The sequence below is a fragment of the Peromyscus californicus genome, unplaced genomic scaffold, assembly GCF_007827085.1.
Source record: "Peromyscus californicus insignis strain IS unplaced genomic scaffold, ASM782708v3 Scaffold_8__1_contigs__length_139910024, whole genome shotgun sequence".
NCBI lineage: Eukaryota > Metazoa > Chordata > Mammalia > Rodentia > Cricetidae > Peromyscus > Peromyscus californicus.
The window spans coordinates 87,903,344-87,920,022 of record NW_026294606.1 but is presented as its reverse complement, the minus strand read 5'-3'; the positions used below and the strand labels follow the sequence as shown (position 1 = coordinate 87,920,022).

The window sequence follows — 16,679 nt, the reverse complement described above, 5'->3', positions numbered from 1 at the left end:
ATGCCACCAGATCATCCCTGACCTACCTTAGTGTCCAGGAACTTCGAACATGGTCAGTCATGGGTATGAGGCAGCCAGGCAGCTGTGGCTTTTACTCCGTCCTTGTACACCTCTTCGTCTCAGTGCCTAACTCATAACCAAGAGCCACAGGTCCACCCTTGCTCTGCACCCCACTGTTTCCTTGAACATGGGCACAGCTGAGTTCAAAGTATGACTGAGTCCCAGGGGCCTAGGAAGGGACTCACTCCAGTGGGCTACTGACTCTCTGGATAGCTGCAGCACCATGATGGCATGCCCCTCTACCACTCCAGCATACCTTCTCTGCCTGCTTACCTGGTATTAGAACATGTGAACGTGTGACACTCTTAACATACAGGCCTTATGTCCTGAGCTGCATGGCCCTTGGTGCCATTCTATACAGACCATGTGGGAGGGGCCCTCTGGGACACTCCTAGGTAAGGAACTGGGAAAAGTAGGTGGCAGATGTGGATCCCATGTTGGGGATGGATACCGTGGAGCCCAGGACTGGCACAGCACCTACAGTGTGGGCATTTGGTTATGTTGGTGCCAGTCATTCTCATCTGCTGGCGATGGTCTGGCTTTCGTAAGGCCTAGACCAGTGGATGAATTAAATGAGGATGTGACAAGGTCCCCTGCCCTACTTCTCTGTCTTTGAGGGTAGTGCCAATCTCCCCCAGTCTTTGGAAGGTAATAGTAAAGCCCGATTTTTACCTTATTAAGATTGCCCCCCACCCCGAGAGAGGTAAAGAAATGTTATTCACTCCAGATAGAAAGGACACACACTGACCAAAGAATTCCACCTAAGTCTGGCACGGTGGACCAGTGAGTTTATTGGAGTTCCTTACAGACACGTGGAGGACTCACAGGTGACTAAACCAATGGAACTTCTACGGAATTCTCCAGACAATTTATGGGCAAGAGTCCTGCCCGGTCAGCCTTCCATCTCTGATAAAACCCGGGGGAGGGGCCTGGTGAGTCCCATGAGCCGCATGAGTCCCACCTCCACCACAGACTGTCAACAGGCCAACTCTTCAAGATGATGACAGTCACGTCCAATCTGGAGGACACAGCTAAACACCTCTGACCACACAGTAAGAAATACCACAGCCAGGAGTGGTCAGGGGAGGCTGGGTGTTGGCCAGGGATTCCCCAGCTGTGGAAATTGGAACAAGGACTTCGAAGGGAGGGAGCCAGGGACCCAGTTCGATCATGGAAGACAAAAAGGCACCAGGGTAGTGAGGTCTTGGTGCTCAGTACCGGGGTGGCTGGAGTGGAGCTGCCATCAGAAATGACTGGCATTGCAGGCCTTATGTGTGTGACGTCATCATCAGATGAGCCCAGAGGCAGATGAGGTGGAGAAACTGGGCTGTGCCAGGGGAGCAAGGTAGCTGCTGTGGGGCCAGGAGTGAGAACTGATGGCCTCCAGGATGGGTGGTGCAGGGGGGGGCACCCAAGGCATCTGCTGGCAGGTGGGGGCAGGATCCAGACGATCCTGGGAGGGAGAGTAACTGGAGTTGCCCCTAATAGCCCCGAGACAGTAGGTTGGTGGGGCAGAGGCCAATGGTTGTTCCCTACCTCATAACGTGAGATGAGAGCTGTGAGGGACAGAGGGCGATGGAGACGAAGAGTGAAGAGGTCAAAGGGGAGCCTCGCTTTTGGAGGGTGATAGTCAGGAGAGGGGGAAGCTCCAAGAAGGCTGGAACCCGAGGCCAGGCAGGCATAGGTGTTCCCAGAGAGGAGGGATTGAGGAAAAGCAAGACTGAAAAGGAGCAGATGGCCCAGGCCTCGGGGCCCCAGGCTGAGACCTTGGCCACACACTCTGGTGGCTGCTTGCCTCTCACTTCAGTGGTCCTGGCCGAGCCCTCTCTAGCCCACCCACAGCTGGCAGGCTTGCCTGAATCCCAGCTTTAAGGCTTTGCCTCTAAAAATAGGCGCTGCCTGAGAGAAGAGGCAGATGGACAGCTGCCCCCTGGCCTTCTGCATCTGGCACACAGCTGTGCGGCCTGGCAGATCGCCCGGCTGGCAGGAAGAGCAAATGGAGCATCCTCTGCAAAGGAGGCTGAAAACTGAGGATGAGGCTGGTCTCAGAGCAGAGGCTCGAGGTCCCAGGTAGCCCTAGACTGCCCTCCACTGTCCATACTCAGAGGGGGCAGAAAACCCATAGCGGGGCTGCTTTGCCTCAGACCCGTCTCTTCCCACATGCCTGTGGGAGCTATGGACCTACCCACGCTTCTTTTTCTTCCACAATGGCCACGTAGGGATCAAGGGAGTCAAAATACATCAAGGGCCCAGGGTAGCCAGTGCCTGCCATAGCTCCAGCCCACCTGGGGGTTCTGTTCATCTGAGCTCCGTGGTGGGTCCTTCTGTCCCACTGCCTCAGCCCTCGTCCCTCCCTTGGAGCCCTGTGGTACCTCCCAGGCGTCAGACAGTGCCAGCTTGACCAGGACCCCAAGCCTTCCTTGCTTTGCCTGAGGGTCCGCCCCCACCATCTCTCTGGGAAGGGCCTGCAAGGCTGCCTCCTAAGCCTCATGCCTGTGGAATGTGGGGTCTACATTCTACATGTAGGAGCAGCGGCTATGGACGGCGAGGTCCCACCACCGGCTCCTGAATGGCCTCTAGGGGCTGATCCTGTATCCCTCATGAGAAGAACAGACACGGCCAGTCCAAGCCTGTCCCAATAACTGTGCAGGACGTTCAGAGAGCTGTCACGGCAGGATGCTTGCTCCCGAGGCACAGCTGACAGACACCCTGAGCAACAGTCAGTGTCTATGCTGCGCCACCCCTCCCCCACCCCCGTACACTGTCCCTTACTGCAATCAGTGTCACCCAGTAGCGATTTACATGCAGCAAAGTCAACATATCACAAGGTGACAGTTCCATCCCTTTGGACAAACGGAGTGTCCTGTCAGATGCATTGTCCCTTTTTTCAGCACTTCACCTCCTCGGAATCCACCCCCGCCCCAAGCCACTCAGATGGGACATGGCCTCACCTCACCAGCTGGGGACTCCATGAAAACAGAGCCACAGCATGGGCTTTTTCCATTTGGCTTTTCAGCTCCTCTTGCTCGGTTCCAGACGTACTCGTCTTGGGTGTATAACCAGTTGTTCTTTTTATTGCCAGGAGGACTGGGCCCTTGACAACACCACCTACGTAACCGTGGCTGACCTTCGTCGTTGACTCTGGTTTCTTTCAGGTCCTCCCACTCCAGTGTGCTGTGACTCTTTCATTCCAGGTCTCTTAGCTCAATTTGCCTATGACATCTGCTCCCCTCAACCCCCAGTCCCCACCTGTGCCAGGCCACCTGCACATGGGACAGCAGCCTGGTTTCTCTGCTTCCTCTGGCCTCTTCCCTGGACCTGTGGCTGAAGCCACACTGGGGATTCCCCAGCACCTTCTCCTTAACGGGCCTCCTGGGGAAGAAACTCTCCTTTCTGACCATATCATGTACCCATCTTACAGACCCACTCTCTCTAATGTCCCCACCATCAGAGCCCCCTCCCAGGATCTAGCATGTCCCTCTGATACCCACCCCTTGCTATCTCTGTGTCCGCTTCCTCCTCCAGTCTCCCTTTCTCTGTTTCTTCTGGCCTGAACATCTGGATGTTCTCTAAGCTACTGGGGAATGGCCAGACCCTTATGTACCTCCCATGTGATCCAGCAGTGTGTGTTGGGGAGACCAAAGGGCAGATGACCCACCTTTCAAGCAGGATCTGACCCCCAGGTGTCTTACTGAGCTGTTGGGGTATTACCAAAGTTTCACCACCTTCAAAGAAAGAGGGTGAGGGGAATCTTCTTTCCCCTTAACCCCTGATTTTTCTCTTTAGTGACAAAAATCACATGGAGTTCAGCCAGGCTCCAGGACTTTCTTTTTTAATTCCAGGGCAGAAGATTTCATGTCTCAGTGGGACTCACCAGGTCCTCATAAGAGCATCTGGGTGAACTGGGCAGCTTTGCTCCTCCAAGAATGACTTGGGAATTGCCACAGCTCAGATCTCTGAACAGAGGCTCAGAACCTCCAGAACGAGGGGCATCTAACTATGAGGCCCAGGGAGTGGGGGTGCATGCTTGGAGACCCATGGCCATGACCACCCTGTGGTTCTAGGTTTCCTGAGCTTGGCACCCCTGAACCTGTTGGCTGACTCCAGGTGTGCTGGAGCCTCCTGCCAACGGGCCAATTCCTCCTTGTAAAGTTAATCATTTACCAAACATCCCTTCGGCAGCTTTGGGCAGGAGGCACTTGGCTCATTGTTGAGGATTCGAAGTGGACTGGGTCCTCACTGGAGCTGAGAGGGGTTCCCAGACAGTGGCCGCTCCAGTGAGAGCTTCCTGGAACTTCTGGGACAGACGATTCCATGCTAGGGGCTTAACACAGCAGTCAGCGTTGGGTAGATGGTTCACTGGGTAAGAGCATTTGCTGTAAAAGAAAAAAGATCTTAGTTCAAATCCCCAGCACCCATATAAACGCCAGGTATGACAGTGTATGCCTGTAACTGCAGCATTGGTAGGGAGGCAAAGAGGCTCAACATGGAGAGTTTCAAGTTCAGTGAGAAACCTTGTCTCAAAAAAGAAGGTGGAGAAGACACCCAACATCTTCCTCTGGGATACACACACACGCACACACACACAGCCCCCCCCCACTACCTGGCTGACTCCCTCCTGAAGTGCCTGCCTCATGTGGTGGTGCCCATGTATGTCTGAATCTTCCTCTTCTAAGAACTCGGTCAGCACGTTTAGGATGGCCCCAACTCAAGTGATCTCATCACAAAGATTCTTCACTTAACGTCACCTGCAAAGACCTTTGTAAAAAATAAGGTCAATGTTTGCCATTACAAGGTTTAAGACACTGACCTGTGACAGGAGAGCTGATGGTCTTGGACCAAGGATCTGTGGGGTTGGGGGGGTGTGACACAGAGGGCAGCCACGCCAGGAGACCTTCCCCAGGCGCAGCCACAGGGTGCACCTCGTACGAGCTGCCTGAAGGGGGCACTAACTAAGGGCAGCACCGTCCCTGTGCAAAAGTGAGAAAATACAAAGGTGAGTAGGGCTTGCGCTCAGCCCCAGCTCCTTCCGAAGCCTGGTGCACACATGGCCTGTCCCAGCCTGACTGCTGTCCTTCCCTCTCTGTCACAAGTTTCCAGCCAAAGCAAGTGGCCACAGCTGATAACCTCCCAGAACCTTGGTTTCCTCATCTGTGAAAAGAAGATAACCACGTCTCCTGAAATCAGGGGCTGTGTGAGGAGACAAGCCAGGAGCTCTGAACCACAGGCAGGCAGCATGGGCCCCTTCGGGGACCCTCTGAGCCCTGTCTGCACGGCAAACCAGCATGGGGTGCAGCCTCAGGGGCTTGTGGGTCAGGTGCCTTAGCTGCCAAGGGGATGCAGAGCTATGGGTCTCTCGTGGGACAGAGAGGGTGGAAACCACGGCCCTGGGTGAGGAGCAAAGACAGAAAGCCTGGAGAAGAGGCCATGAGCGTGGAGCCAGAGAGGAACATAGTCTCCACCGCAGGCAGGGACAGGAACCAAAGGGCTGGGGGGGGGGGGCTCCACCTCTCCCCCTTTTCTCCCGCTTAGGCAAGGGGCGGGGGTGGGGGCAGCAAGATGTAGGCGACCCACAGACTTGCCTTCTTGCAGAGAAAATATTCCCTGAAAGACGTTAAATGAAGTAAATAGGAGAGATAAAAATGGAAATATCAAGGCAGCAACTTCTCTTCTGATTATAAAGCGAGCAGTGGGGGCGGGGTGGGGCGGGCCTGCGGGAGACGCAGCTGCAGCAGCCGGTCTGGCTGATAAGGGTTCTGGCAGCCTGCATGAGCAAGATAAAGCCAGGCGCCGCTGCCCTCAATCCCGGCCATCATCAATATTCACACGGCCTGACCAACTGGCATCGCAGATAGAATAAATATAGACTGCCAGCTATTACCAAGACCTTATTAATCCGCTTGCAGGCATTTAAAGGCCGTGGAAAATACAGGGGGTTTTGAGCGCAACCATCAATAGCTTGACTCATCATCAAATGCTTTCCTTACAGCTCCTCTCCTCTGCATTGTCTCTGGGTCTCCAACTTTCTCTTAGAGATGAGGTTTTTGCATGCAGATGGAGGGACCAGGTGGGGAGGATTCAAACACCTGGCGGAGGGGATGCCAGGGGGTTACAGCTGTCCCTGGAGTCCTCCTGAGCTCTGAATGTATGCTCAAGGCAGATCTCACCCGCCTTGAGAAGTATGTGCTGGCATCCCACTCACCTCTTCCCTTAAGCCCTCAGCCTGTCGGAGCCTGGCTGGATGCTGGATCACACAAGTACATTTATCACAGGAAGGGAGAGCAGGGACATGCCCCGAGCAGCAGGGTTACTGCTGGAACTGTGCCAGCCAAGGCTGCTCTCCTGCTCAGACCCTAAGGCTCCTGGCTGCCACGGTGTGCGGTAGGCCGCCTGACTTGGTCTTCTGTGGTTTGTTTGACTTTGGTCCAGTCTCTTTTTGTATGCAGCCTTTGCGTGATCCAGGTATCCAGGCAGCTGGCAGCTCATCATCTCATCTGTTTAGATACCCCCTCCCTAGAGAGGCCTTCTTCAACCTATCGCTGTTCATTCTGAGGTCCTCACCCCACACACCAGGAAACACCATGTCCTCTGTGTCTCTGATCCAGATCTGAGAACAGAGCCTGGTGTGTGGGAGCTCCTGGACACACTGGCAGAGGAAGGAGAAAGGTTTAGATGCTGGGAGGGATTTGGGATATAGGATGGATGGGTACGGGGAGCCCAGGGTCACTCAGGTGTCATGTGGAAGGAAAGATGCTTCAGGCAGAGGCACTGAATGGTGCAATGGCTGAAAAGAGAGATGTGGTCAGCATGCCCCCCTGCCTCTGGGTACAACACCCTAACATACCATCCTGGTCACAGCTCGTGCTTGGATATCTTGCTTGGGCTATTTAGCTGTATAACTGGAGGCAGGGTCTGGTGGCAAGTGGCCCTTTGTGTTTGTGTGTGTGTGTGTGGGGGGGGTGGCAGGAAGGTGAAGGGCCAAGGGGGCAGATCCAATGGGAGCTTATGCTGGAGCATACTCCAGGTGAGATGCTGGAAGCCATGAGATATAGAAGCCATACACCCATGATCTACTTGTAGAACAAGGAATTCCAGTGTCTCTATCCTTGTTTGAGTGATCCCTATCCCCACCTCAGGATTTGTTTTATTTTTATTTTATGTGTGTGAGTGTTTTGCCTGCATGTATTTCTTTGTACCATGTGTGTGCAAGGTACTTGAGGCCAGAAGAGGGCATAGGATCCCCTGGGACTGGAGTTAGAGATGGCCGTGAGCCGACATGTAAGTGCTGGGAATCGAGCCAGGGTCCTCTGGAAAAGCAGCCAGAGCTCTTAACCATTGGCTGAACCGTTTCTCCAGGGCCCCCATCTCTGCTTTCTTAGGCTGGCAGATGCTGGATTCTCTCTGGTTTGCTGCAAACTCATGAGGGGGCTTGAAGGGTCAGAGGAAGAGATGCCAGGATGGCCAGAGACAAGGTCTTGCGCTGGACAAGGCAGAGCTGCATCTCATCCATAGGCTGAGTTCAGTCTGCAGCAGAGCATGTAGCTGGCATGTGCTTAGCTCCACGGGCCCAGATAAGACTTCCAGAAAAGCCCTGCCTTCACCCCTCCCTTGGAAGCCATGACCCTCTCAGTCTCCTGCTGCTCTTGTCTCACACTCCTGCTTCAAATATTTTCTAGCTACATTTAAGTATTTCCAGGAGGAGTAGACAGGCCCACCAAGGGTGTTGCTCCAAGGAGGAGAAACCTTTGCCACCTTCCAGGCCCCAGACCCCTCCCTCCCCTCCAGGAAGGGTCCTACCATTACTCACGGTCTTAGGGTTTCCATTGCTGTGAAGAGACACCATGACCACGGCAACTCTTACAAAGGAAAACGTTTAATTGTAGTGGCTTACAGTTTCAGAGGTTCAGTCCATTATCATCATGACAGGACATGGCATCGTGCAGGCAGACACGGTGCTGGAGAGGTAGCTGAGAGTTCAAGGTCTTGACCATCAGGCAACAGGAAGTGGTCTGTCTCACTGGGCGTGGCTTGAGCATATATGAGATCTCAAAGCCCACCTCCACAGTGACACACTTCCTTTAATAAAGCCACACCTACTCCAACAAGGCCACACCTCCTAATAGAGTCACTCCCTTTGGGGGTCATTTTCTTTCAAACCACCACAGTCACAAAAGGCTGTAAGAAGTGGCGCGGGAGAGGAGTCTCAAACTTCATCAGTCTATACAGCATGTGTGAACTCACTGAGCACAGATGCATGCCTGCTTCCCACAACCCTACCATAGCTGGGGAAACTGAGGCACAGAGGGCTACTTTGAACTTAGTTGGACCTTGGGATAAAGTTGGGTCACACGCTGGCTCTACCCTCCCTGCTCGAATGGCTCCAGACATGTGTGTCCCCCCCCACCCCACTGAGCCTGTCTTGTCACTTTGAGCTTGACACAGAAACTCCCAACAAGGACACTGGGGGTGCAAATGGGCCGCAGCATCGCTCTGTCCTCTGCTCCACATTTTGCTATCCTTGCTGCCTCTTAATCCCAGAGAGCAAACAGCACACAGGGTCAGGCCTTTCTGCACCTCAGGAAAATGTCCTGAGTACAGTGAGAGATGGCTTATGAATAAGGGGCAGGAACATCTTTGAGGTCCTCATCTTTCAGGTGTGGCTTTGACTGACAGGATCCTCCCAGTTTTTGAAAGGATCCCATCCTGCCCTTGAATGCAGCCACATTCTAGTGGCTGCCCCGCCCCTCGCCGCTCCCAGTCTACCACCTATCTCCCCCAGGATGAGTCTATTTTAGGACTGGCTCCTTGATGACCAAATGCCAGAAAAAGGGCCAGAAGGCTCAGGTAAATACTAGCCATGCTGTCATTCATTAGAATAATTGACAGATGGTTGGGAATGCAAACAGGAGGGTCTCTCTCCAGAGTGGGTTATGGAGATGTCAGAGGCTCCGTGACCTGCCCACGTGTCCACATCAAAGTCTCTGATGTTGTGAGGGTCAGTTTTAACTGTCAACTTGGCAAAATCTGCAATCACCTGGGAAAAGAGTCTCAGTGAGGGACTGTCAACATTAGGCCTGTGGGGGATTACTTTGATTACATTAATTGAGATGGGAAGATCTGCCCATTGTGGGTGAACTATTCCAGGGCATGTGGAAAGCAAGCTGAGCGCTAGCACACATCCGTTAATCCATTGCTCTCGGCTCTTGACTGCAAGGGTAACGTGACAGTTCTACCAAGTGCCTGCCTCTGTGTCTCCCCTGCTTTGACGGACTATAGCCAGGAATAATGAACTAAAATAAACCCTTTCTTCCCTAAATGGCTTTTAATAGTATATTTTAGCACGGCAACAAGAAACAAAACTAAGCCAGAAAGGGTTGGGGATTTAGCTCAGTGGTAGAGCACTTGCCTAGCAAGCGCAAGGCCCTGGGTTCGGTCCTCAGCTCTGAAAAAAAAAAACTAAGCCAGAGACTGTGCCCTGGCTGGACTGCTGCCTCTGGAGGATGGACAGTTCTCAAAGAGTATGGTTCCCATGACAGATGACCTCGGGGTTCAGCAAACAGGCTGATGAGCACAGTGGCCTCCAGAGCTGGCCGCCAGCCCCAGCACCTCAGCTTTGCAAATAAGACATAGCAAATGGGGGTTTGGTCGCCAGGTTGGCGTTCTCGCTGTGCCTTATGGCTGTGGGACCTGCCGGCCACCAGGGAATTGAAAGGAACAACATACGCAGTGGACATAGAGGAGTGTCTAGACTCTGTTTCTAGACACAGGGATAAAACCTGATATCCCAGGTTTATCCATGCCTGGGATAAATGGAAATGTCAAGGGGTCCTGGAAGGTGTGTCACGGGCTCTATATAGTTGTAAGAAGTCTGAGGTGGGGCCTGAGGCTGCTGTTCTACCCATGACACTGACCTTTCATTGCCTGGGAAGCATGGCATCCACCCTGCAGTTGTCACCATGACAACCCATGGAAGATCTGAGGCCTGGGTATGTAGGAGGGGAATGGGAGTCACCAGAGAGGGCCCAGAGAGGGAGGGAGACAGGGAGAGACACAGGGGAAGGAAAAAACAAGGAAGGAGGAAGAGGGAGGGGGACTTTTGTTTTGACATCATTTCCTGACAGTCATGTTTCTAGGGAGTGTACTTTTCCTTTGATTATTTCCACTATCTGTTTCCCAGGACTCCTTTTAGGTCACTGCTGGGGAGATTGGCATGAATATCCATTAAAACTCAGAGAAGTGGAACCACATTTAAATGCATGGGGTATGTGGTACATGATTGGGGATGAATGGGCATATACAATTGGGCTATCTGAGGATATACCTGGTGATATATACACATATATGGAGGGAGAGAGAGAGAGAGAGAGAGAGAGAGAGAGAGAGAGATTGGGATATATGAGTATATAACTAGGATGCATCAACTTATATAATTGAGAAAATTCAATTTATATTTATATTATTGGGGACATATTAATATACAAATGAATATGGATATGTGTATTGTTTATTTAGTCAGCTTTTCTTCACTAGGACAATACCTGAGAAAAGCTATTTTAAAAGAATTACTTGGGGGCGGATGGCTCAGCAGTTAAAGGCACTTGCTGCCAAGTCTAGTGACTTGAGTTCAGTCCCCAGGACCTACAGGGCAGAAGGGAGAAAAATGACTTCCGAAAGTTGTTCTTTGACCTCCACATTCGTGCTGGGGCATGCATGGGTACATACACGCACAGTAAATGAATGTGCTCCTGGTTTCGGAGGCTCCAGTCCGTGATCAGCCAGCTGTAGTCCTGTGGGCCTGAGGGGAGGCAGAGTACCCTGGCAGGACCATGTGGCAGAGCAAAGCTGCTCACTTTGTGACATACAAGAGGCAGTAGGAGACAGACAGCAGGGAAGCCTCGGAGGAAAAGCTATCTCTTCCAAAGCCGTGCCTCCGGTTCCCTATCTCCTCCATCCAGATCCTCTCTCCTACCTCCCACTGTTTCCTGCTAATATCATCAGTCTTGGTGATCCTGTCACCTCCCAGAGGCTCCAGCTCTGAATGCTGCCGGATTAGAAGAATGTAAGCCTACCACAAGAGCAGTCTTCTGGAGGAAATGTCACATCTAAACTGTGACACTGCTCATGGACTTGTGACAGGCACTGCTCACACTTGGTCTTGTGTACCCAGGTCCTGCTCTGGTGGTCCATGCTGGAGATGCTTCCAAGTGCATGAGAGAGGCATCTATGAATTGAGGGCTGCCCCCAAAGCACAGATGAAAGGTACCTCATGAGGTGCCTGTGACCTCATGAGGGTGGTAACCTGACTCTGAGAAGCCAAAAAGGCACAAAGGTATAATAATAGCACAGCAGGCAGGAACTGTAGAAGACCACTTCCCTCCAGCTCCACAGGACTTTCCCATGTGGCCTGACCCTGAAACCCATGGAATGTAGCCCAGGCCAGCTGAGTAGGTAGTGGGCAAAGCCACCCCTAGCTCCTTTTGTCAGGAATCAGCTCCTCTTGAGTCAGAACCAGGGCCAGGAGGAGGTGGGGATCTGGGTGACCTCTTGGAAGAGTGATATGGTCAGATGTTGTTGGGGGTGAGTAGGCCTGGGTTGGAACAAGGGTGGGGGATGAATGAGTGGTACAGGTGTGACTGGGCTAGTGGAGCATCCCCAGGCTCCCAGCTCCCCCGGATGCTGTATCCCACTACCTTGGAGGGCTCCTGGGGATTCTGGTGTCACCACAGACTTTGACAGATCCAGCTGGTGGCCACTGTGGCCAGGGCTTCTTCCCCAAAAGGAGAGGAGACCCAGATCAAGAAACCCAAAGGGAGAGCTTTGGAAATAGAGTGAAATAGAAAATAGTTAAATCAAATTATAAATAACTTATGGTGGAGATTTTTGCATAGTCGTTGACTATTTCTGAGTGGAAGACCCTTCCTGGAGCTTAGGCAGGGCCAGCACTGTGGCTGTACACTTCTGGGACCCACTCGCAAGGGCCTCTGGCTGCCCTTTCCTGCCCACCAGGGGATCCCCAGTCTGCTCTCCCCAAATGAGAATTTCTCAGATGCATACACACTATCATGAGGCTTGCCTGGGAGCTCCTGGCCTGCAACTTTAAGTGAACTTCAGCCCCATGGGTGCTGGGCAGGAGCAGGGGAATCTAAGGTCCCACCTTTGTGGCTAGTAGATGGGGGCTGGGTTCACCTCAGACAGCCTGGTCTCCTGGCTCCTCTTTCTCAGCCAGTGTCAACTTTGTGTCAAAACTCCTAGCGACTATGTCACAGCATTTTGGCAGAATGGTAGCTTTCTGCACTCTGACCTCACCAAAGGTGTTATTCCTCAGAGGGCCACCCTGCAAAAATTACCACAATCTGGGCATCTTCCTAAAGGAGAGGAGCTCAACAAGAGCAAATCTGAAAGGGCTGGACCACGGCTCAGTGCTGGATGCTTGTCTAGTGTGCACAAGATCCTGGATTCAATCCCAGCAGTACAGACCCATTGAAAAAAGTCCCAAGACACAAAGAAGAGCAAATATGGAAAGCATCTGGAGAGCCCCCCTGCTACCCATCTGGCCAGAACGAAGTTCCCAAGGTCAGAACAGTCCACCCACAGACCAATCGAGGGAGCCAAGGGTCCCCGACTTCATGCAGCACATCCCTAAACTACTCCAGTCTCAGGTACACTTCCTTAGCAGGAGTCAAAACAGACCTACTAGCTCATTGGGTGAGGTGTGTGTCAGTCACCTAAGGAGCTTGTACATCAACTGGGAATGAGGTCGTGGACAAGTAATATGGGGTGAGGGACAAGCAACATTAGTGGGCAGGGCCTGAGCCACCTGCTCAAGTGTAGTTTCAGGTGAGGCCCAGAGTAGGTGAAGCCAAGCTGTGAGAGCCAGGAAGACAGAGGGGCTGGTTCCTCACCTGCCCTCAGTCTCTTCCCCACAGGCAGCTGGCGAACAGTGGGTTCAGATGGTCTTCAGATGGGGCTGGGAACCCAGGGCGACTCCTGATCTTAGCTATAACAAAGACATCTGTGTGGGCTCTGGAGACACCTGCTCTTCATCTGATCCCAAACAAGACCTTAGGCACCGGGTAGTGACAGTCATAAAAAACCACAATGAGCAAAGGTGGGGTCAGGTGACTGCTGTACACAACCCTGGGAAAATGCTAGCCAACCATGCCCCTGGCACATGCCTAGGCTCTCCGGAGACACTGCATGGAGTTTCATACGTCCAAACACACAGGATCTGAAGCCTTCCTTCCTCCTTCCGGTCTCTCATTCCTCAGGGCAATGCTGCCTGCCTGTCCCCAGAGGGTGCAGTTTTGTTGACGGACTTATGAAACTGGAGTATACCCCCAGAATGATATTGTGTTCTCCTTCCTACCCAGCCACAGAAGTGAACTCACTTCACCCCATGCTTTCATAGAGGTCCTTGTCTACAGGAATGACAGGCGGAGTGAGGAGTCATGGGCCGCTGTTACTCCTCTAGCTAACAGCTCCCTAGAATGGAGGGACAGAGCCTGTGGCCTGTGAGCAAGTGTGCCTGTCACTCTTAATCCTCACTGGTCCTGGCTACGTGGTTTTGTTGTGGTTGTCACTGTTATGTGAACAGACAGATGTGTGGCAGTGGCCCACCCAAGGCTGGCTAGCTTTGCTGGTCACTGGGATGTCTTCTGTTCTGTCTAGAGATTCTTTTTCTCTCTGGGGTGGCTGACATTTTGATAGGAGGGAGTCAGAGTCTGAGGGATGGGCGTGGTCCATTTCTTTTCTTGCTCCAGAGATAAAGGAATGGACCCTCATTTTAGTTCCCAGCTCCCTCCACTTTCTACACCTGACTCCCGGAACCAGACATTTGCTATCGTGTGTTCAACTTACTGACACCGCAGAGAAAAGGTTCCTGGGGTGCCCTGTCCCTTGCAAGGATGGGCTGCAAGGGGCAGAGAAGGACTGCAGCACCATAGCAGCTCCTCTTTGTTTGGCCCAGAGCTTTGCACTCCCAACTAAACAGTTTGTTGAAATAGCTATTAATGTCTCATGGAAATGGTGAGTAAAGTTCCGTGAAACACCAGAGGGAAAACAGAGCCCGTCTGACCACCACCAGTGAGAACAGAGAACCTCTGTACACTCACCCTGACCCACCCCGTACACACATCCCAGTGTTTGTGTTCACATGCTCTCTACCACTGCATGCATGCATACACATACACATTTCCCCTCCAACACACATGTATGCACACTCTGCTACACAGCCCCCAATACCACATATATCCCTCCCTCCACCACACCTATCCCCCTCCCCTCTCTCTCTCTCTCATGCTCATTCCAGAACTCCTGCCCTAGTGTTGAGCAGCATGTCCTGAAGACCTTCCCTGGACTCTCATCTCTGACGTTTCCTTTCGTCCTGTGTGAGGGTGGGTGGGTCTCGGTTCTCAGGACCTGAGATCGGTCAGTGCATGGGGGAGGGGAGGAGAGGGAAAGCAGCAGCTGAACATCCTTGGACCTTCCCACAGAGTCCACCAGGCAGCCCCAGCTTTCTACTCCCCGAACTCAGGCCACACTCCATCTTGGCCTGGGATTCTGCGGCCCCAGCCCTCCCTGCTCCACAGCTCCGGGCTGACTCTGCCGCCACCGCGCACTGCATCCCCGTGTTCAGCAACAGCTGGCTGAGCTTAATTAAGCCCCACAGTGCTGGTTCCACCTGGTGAGGAATTAACAACAACAACAACAAAACAGCAAACATCGGAGGAGGGGGTGGGCTGGGGCCGCCCGCTCTTTCCAGAGGTGGGAATGGGGCTGGGAAGCCTAGCCTCTGCCTTTTCCTCTGTGACAGCCCTTGGATGCATACTGTCACCACTGAGTCCAGGGAAGGTATCGCCAGTCTAGGGATGGTGGGTCTGAGCCCAGCGTCTGTATCCTTCTCTGTGCAGGGCAGGCAGCCAGTTCCCCCCACACACACACACAAGGTGAGAGGGCTCAGGCTGCCGAAGGCCACAACTTAGCCTTCCACGTGTGTCTGCTGAGGATTGCCACATGTGTGGCCCTGTAGCTACCCAGCTCACAGGCATGTTTGTGGTCCCCACGGTCCAAGCAAGTGACATATGAGCAGAGACCAAGGATTCCACACACAGCGACTTTGCAGAGGGGAGCCATGGATTGGCCTTGGAAGAAACTGATAGACATCCCCCTTCAATGTTCCCGTGTCCTGTTGGGGCTGTAAGCCAAGGTGGTGCTGGCTGCAGGGCCCCTGAGTGCATAGAGCAGAGATGCTGGTGTCCGGGGATCCCATGGCTCTCAACTCTGTGCTTGGCAGCAGTGGCCCCAGGGGCGTCCTGAGCCTCCAGGCTGCAGGACTGGAGCTTGGGAAGGCTGGCCATAGCAGGGCTGTAGCCATGGAGGATGGGGCTGCCTGAACGGGGTTGAGAGGCGAAGCAAGGGTGGGGCTTCTGCAGGTGCGGACTCCAGAGGTAGCTAGAGAAGAAGCCACAACTGGGGGCACTCCAGTGGGACGGTCTTCTGAATGCCAAGCTCAGACAGGCCAGCAGATGCCAAGGCCCCTTGTGGACAGAGACTGGTTCTTCTGGAAATTTTATTTGTTAACATGTATACATCTGCTCCCAATGCAAGTTTGAGAAACGTCAGAAAACAAAAGAGCAATTGTAGAAACTGCAGACTGTCTATGTCATAGGTAACTGTCCTCTGTCGAGACCGGGGTCCTGCTCTGAATGTCCTGGCACCTAAAGCGACAAGGGAAAGAGGAGGGACTTGTTAGTTGTATGTTCAGATTTTCAGGGGTTTGTTTTCTTTTTTGGTAGGAGACATGGGAGTTTGGTAGAAAGAGTTTAAGTAAGTTCTCTGACTGTGTCAAAATTACCCAGCCTCCTTCAGTGTCCAATGTGTTGGAACAAAGTTGTTCAAAATGTTGCCATTTTCCTCGTTTGCATTTAGGGAAAATTCCTGTGCATTCTGCTCCCGTTGGGTGAAGGATCTATTAATACCAATGAAGTCATGGTGGTTGAAATACTGTCTTTAGCTTCTTTCTTCTCCTCATCCTCCCTCCTCCTGATTTTCCATCTATACATTTGACAGGGATGTTGAAACCTCCAGCTGAGACTGAGTTTGTCTGTTTCCATTTAGATCTGCCTAGTTTTGCTTCATGTTTTTTGAAACTTTTATTTTTTCTTTCTTTCTTTTGTTTTTGTTTGTTTGTTTGTTTTCTGGAGAAAGGATTCTCTGTGTATCCCTGACTATCCTGGAACTCACTCTGTAGACCAGGCTGGCCTCGAACTCACAGAGATCTGCCTGCCTCTGCCTCCCAAGTGCTAGGATTAAAGGCGTGCACCACCGCCGCCTGACTTTGAAAACTCTGAGCAGACTCATGTATGACTGTGGATCTTCCTTATGAGTTCATAGCTGATGCGTTTCTCTTCAGCTCTAATAACACTGTCTGCAGGCTACTCTTTCCTCTATTAGCATAACCACTCCTGATTTCCTTTCCTCTACAATTTTTAAAAATTATGTTTGTGGGCCGGGTGGTGGTGGCGCACGCCTTTAATCCCAGCACTCGGGAGGCAGAGCCAGGCGGATTTCTGTGAGTTCGAGGCCAGCCTGGGCTACCAAGTGAGTCCCAGGAAAGGCGC

The 16,679-nt window shown here is 52.6% G+C and overlaps 1 long non-coding RNA gene across 1 annotated transcript in view; it reads right to left on the bottom strand.

Annotated features, from left to right (window-relative positions):
- Window positions 1-7,915: 7,915 nt before the first annotated feature.
- The window catches only part of LOC128103493 (uncharacterized), a 30,629-nt gene continuing 21,865 nt past the window's right edge, over window positions 7,916-16,679 (bottom strand). Inside the window, exon 2 of the long non-coding RNA XR_008215702.1 lies at window positions 7,916-15,776. This is a non-coding gene — a long non-coding RNA (uncharacterized LOC128103493). The remainder of the gene's footprint in view (window positions 15,777-16,679) is intronic.